The sequence below is a fragment of the Eptatretus burgeri genome, chromosome 21, assembly GCF_056783735.1.
Source record: "Eptatretus burgeri isolate ZD-2024b chromosome 21, Ebu_testis_v1, whole genome shotgun sequence".
NCBI lineage: Eukaryota > Metazoa > Chordata > Myxini > Myxiniformes > Myxinidae > Eptatretus > Eptatretus burgeri.
Genome location: NC_140981.1, coordinates 1,132,925 through 1,137,767, shown reverse-complemented (window position 1 = coordinate 1,137,767; position 4,843 = coordinate 1,132,925). Strand labels below are relative to the sequence as shown.

Sequence of the window (4,843 nt, the reverse complement as noted above, 5' to 3'; positions counted from 1 at the left end):
AGAGAGAGAGAGAGAGAGAGAGAGAGAGAGAGAGAGAGAGAGAGAGAGAGAGAGAGAGAGAGAGAGAGAGAGAGAGAGAGAGAGAGAGAGAGAGAGAGAGAGAGAGAGAGAGAGAGAGAGAGAGAGAGAGAGAGAGAGAGAGAGAGAGAGAGAGAGAAAGAGACAGAGAGAGAGAGAGAGAGAGAGAGAGAGAGAGAGAGAGAGAGAGAGAGAGACAGAGAGAGAGACAGAGAGAGAGAGAGAGAGAGAGAGAGAGAGAGAGAGAGAGAGAGAGAGAGAGAGAGAGAGAGAGAGAGAGAGCCAACAGTGGAGTCCACAGCTTCCGGCAGGAACTCTGCAAGTCCTTACAATACAACAGAAAGAATAACAATTAATCATCCCGCCGTAGTTAATTCGGCGACTTCGTCACCACAGTTGACCGTGCAGTTACCATGTTGAATATCGCGGTGAACTTTGGGGAATGGAAGGATCTGGAATTACAACCTTTGACAGGGGACCTGGAATAATCGATGACGTCATTTTTCAGGATTTTATGTTCCTCTTCCTGGGCCGTAATATGATGGAAAATGATCTGCTCCAAAGTTTACGGAAATTAATGGAAATGAGATCGGAGTCGTTCTGGGTTCTGTAATACACAAACGGGACCTCTTCACTTCAGGCCGATAAACTTGCTTCCAATTCGAGACAAGGTCATGGAATCTGTCACTGCAATTGACATCAAGTCCTTTCCTCCAACGACCTGATCTCAGATCATCAGTTGAGATTCAGACCCGGTCGTTGTCGCTTGGACTTGCTGTTTCTGCTGTTTCATCGATGGAAGGAGGCCTTCAATGCCAGGCATGAGATCAGGGCGGTCTCTCTGGAGGGATCTCGAGCATTTGACACAGTCTGATTCCCCTGGTGGTAAAATACAAACAGAGAATGAATTCCATCAAGAAATTCAACAAATGGGGACATTCGATATTCCTCCTGTGTGACGTCACCAATAAATATAAACATAGGCCCTTGTGAGATTCGAACTCACGACCAATGGTTTACGGAACCAGTGCTCTAACCACTGAGCTAAAGAGCCAGGTTGATGATGTTTGATTTTGATTTGTTTATAAGGAGGCGATTTCAGAACAAAACTCACTGCAACCCGAACCCTGACTTGCTGTGTGCTCGTCCACGGTCCACGACTCCACGTGCTGACGCGATGCTTCACCTGCGTGAAAACAATGCCACGTGAGGTGAACACGGAGAAGGTGATCATCTTTCCTGCAGACTGAGAAAAATGTTATAAAATTTAAACTGAAAACTTAACATCATTGCTTGGTTCCTCAGAAGAACACCAAGGGTAGTTTCAGCATGCACACGGGATGGTTTGAATGTCCCTTCTTTTCTATACTTTGCCACATGACACACACCTTGTTAAGGGACCTTTTCTCTAGTTTGCCACATGACACACACCTTGTTAAGGGACCTTTTCTCTAGTTTGCCACATGACACACACCTTGTTAAGGGACCTTTTCTATAGTTTGCCACATGACACACACCTTGTTAAGGGACCTTTTCTATGCCCCTGACATTTTTAGATCCTCGTGGAGGATCTCTTCGTCTTACTCACGTTGTTGTTCTTGAGGACTTTTTTGTTTCACAGCCCACAGTTTTCATCGAAACTTCCTGAAACTTGGCATTTTTTGCAGAAAGCCCACGCGCAGGCAGTAACCATCTCCGATTTTGGAAATTCGTCCGAGAAAAAAAGTTGCCATCATCATATCGCCGCTCATGGAAATCGCCTATTCCATTATCTCCGAAACTCGGCAAGCTGTTTGAATTTTGTTTGCGGGAATCAAGCTGGGCATTAGCGCAGATGATTTATCGCAAACCTGATACATCAAAATGACGTCAGATTCGTTATGACGTCATCATGAAGAGGACGAGGATCTTAGCTCATTCGAGCTTGTTCGAAGAAACATGGCTTTTAAAAAATGTAGCTTCAAAAATGTTTTTTTTTTTTTTGAAAAACCCAGTTTATCTTGGGGTTCTCAAAAGCCCAGGTGACCGATGAAGGGGTAAAATTTATTTATTTTGTTGAAAAAAATCCCAGCTTACCTTGGGGTCCTCAAAACTCCAGATTACCAACAAAGGGTTAAACATTTTTGAATATATTTTGAAGAAAAAACCCAGTTTAGCTGAGGGTCCTCAAAACTCCAGGTGACCAATAAAGGGTGAAACATTTATTTATTCTGCAGATAAAATCCAGCTTAAGGACCGGTCACACCTTGACGTTTTAGCCAACGTATGCCGATTTTTGAATTTTTTTTCTAAAACGCTGGCACACGTTGAATACGTTATGGGTAAGTTTTGATAACATTGAGAGCACGCTGGCATACGTCGTAGTACGTTGCCATACGTCGTTGTACGTTGGCTTCAAACGTTGTACTTTTAGGTTGTCCTCAAATTTTTTCACGCTTGAAATTTCACGACGTATGCCGGCGTATGACTCACACGTTCCGCTACACTGGCCACAAGTTGTAGGCACGGTCTGCGATCGTTGACAGACGTCAACACATGCTACTTAATCATAAGTTGAGACACGCCGAGGTAATGTTTAGCGTACCCGAAACTTATTTCTAACCTATGATTAACGTGATCGTTGGCACACATCGACAGACGTTACTTTTAAGTTACTCATAGGCTGAAAGACGTCGGTATAATGGATCGTCCGTGCGTCAGCGTCCACGGCCACGGCCAGGACACTTATTTGCAGCATTCTTCAAACTTTTCTTCGGCATGACGAGGATGATCACACTTCGATGTCTAGCTTGGCTATGATTCCAATTGTCCATCGGCAGCGTCTATTTAAAATAGTCGAGTTTGAGCGTTTTAACACGTTCAGAAGAAACGTTTCAAATTTCCAAACCCCAGCGTCAAAAAAAAAACAAAAAAAAAAAACAAAGGCCGACCAATGGCTGAACAGAGGGTGGCGTGGCCCCGCCTCCAATCGCGTTTTGATCCGCATATTTGCATATCAGCGCCTCGTGAGAGCTATAAAGGTACGAGCGCAAGGCGACTCGGGGCGGGAGTTGAGCGAGAAGTGTGGAGCGTTGGAGAGTTGGGTTTTGATGGAGCGTTGAGAGTTGAGCTGGAAGAGGTGGAGTGCGCGCGGTGGAGCTGCAGGCGGCGGGTCGGGGCAAGGGAGCTCGGGTCCGAGGCAAGGAGGACGGCGGTCGGCAACGAGGTTGCGGTGTGGGGGATCGCTCGTCTCGTCGCAGGACCCAAGCCAGCCAGCCACTCCCCTCCACCAGGGCATTAACAATTTCCGGGGGCCCTGAACATTGATAGTGCAAAGGGGGGCCCCGTTCCTCCCCAACCCCAAACGTGGTGCCAACGAGCACGCCAGGGCACAGAGTCGGGGCACAGCGGCGCGGATATTTTGCGGCTTGCCCGCCAACGCGTCACGAGGACGCGGGTAAGACCTCCCCAGTCTCGCGGACCTGGCCGCTCCTCCAGGTCCCGCGTACATTTGGCCTACGGGCCTGTCTGCCTCCTTGTCTGTGAGGGTGGCTTCCTTCTTTTGCTTTTGTGTAAATGTGTGTTGCCGCCGTCTGTGAAGTAAAACTGTATAAGTGCTGCCGTGTGTACGTGTTAGGTCGGTGTCGACTGTTCTTCTTGCCTTTGCTTTTTGTGCATTCTGTATGGCTGTATATACGTACTTTCCGTGTGTCGCGTAATAAAATGCTTGCTTGTTGAACTGTGACCGTTTCGCTTCGTCTTTTCTCAATTTGAATCTCCATCTTGCATCACGTAAGGGTTTCGTAGTGGGTTCAACATCCCGGTAATTAATCTGAACCGTCCAGGTCGACGATAACACCGCTCGGTTCTCCCGATAGTACGGAACGGGCCGCCCAAGCGACTCGTGTCCGAAGTCGACCTGTGGCGAGGTACGATCGCCCGGTTAACCATCCGCGTGGGTACTGAGGTAGGTCGAGTTTGGCGAACAACCCTACCTTACGCGAGTGGCCGATTGGCACGATTGTGGTGAGGTCGAAAGGCCCACCCGGGGCGAGCTCCCGGCGTTGTTCCGAGAGGGTCACGACAGAATTGTCCGTCCGGTGGGCGACGTGCCGCGATTCGAGTTACGTGGCCGTTTGCAAGCCGGCAGGCGCGAATTCGCAACAATATTTAAATCAAAATTTGATTTTGGGTCATTCGTGGTGGAACTTTGCGAGATCTTTCTACTTTGCTTGGGGGGGGTGGGGGGGGGTTGAGGTTGGCGAGCCATCGACCTCGCTCTAGTTTCCTTTCTTTTTGCAGCGATTAAGGTTCAAAAGGGATGTTTTTTACTGTGTGGATTGCAACCATGGATTCGATGCAGGGATGAGCAGCGCCTGGAGCTCATCGTCATGAATCACAACCACACATCGACCGTGTTTATGTTTATGTGACGAGGAAAGGTAGTATCAAACAAATCAGATGAACTCATTCCAAGCAGGAAGTGAATCAGTTTGTCTTCACAATCGTACAGGACAATCATTTGACTGTAAAACACCTCTGCGGTTGCACATAGAGGTGTACATACCTGCGAACAGTCCCCGAGGTTGAGATGCCTCAACTCTGTGCACTTGGAAGTGATCCACAGGAGACTCTCCGTCTGAAACAAGATGGGAGTACAATGTCATCCTTTAACATTGATTAAAATAATCCCCTTCCCATCCACGGAGCACACACAACGAGAGAGGAAAATAAAGATTTACTTACAATGGTTTTATAAATGACACAATTGCGAGAGAGTAAACGAACATAAAATCCGTGAACAGCTCACATTGATCCGCGTTCGGTACAGGACGAGGCGTTGCAG

General features: G+C 47.7%; 1 non-coding gene across 1 annotated transcript; it reads right to left on the bottom strand.

Moving 5' to 3' along the window:
* Positions 1–999: 999 nt before the first annotated feature.
* Positions 1,000–1,072, bottom strand: TRNAT-CGU (transfer RNA threonine (anticodon CGU)). The gene has a single exon. It is a non-coding gene; the product is annotated as a tRNA-Thr (tRNA).
* Positions 1,073–4,843: the final 3,771 nt, after the last annotated feature.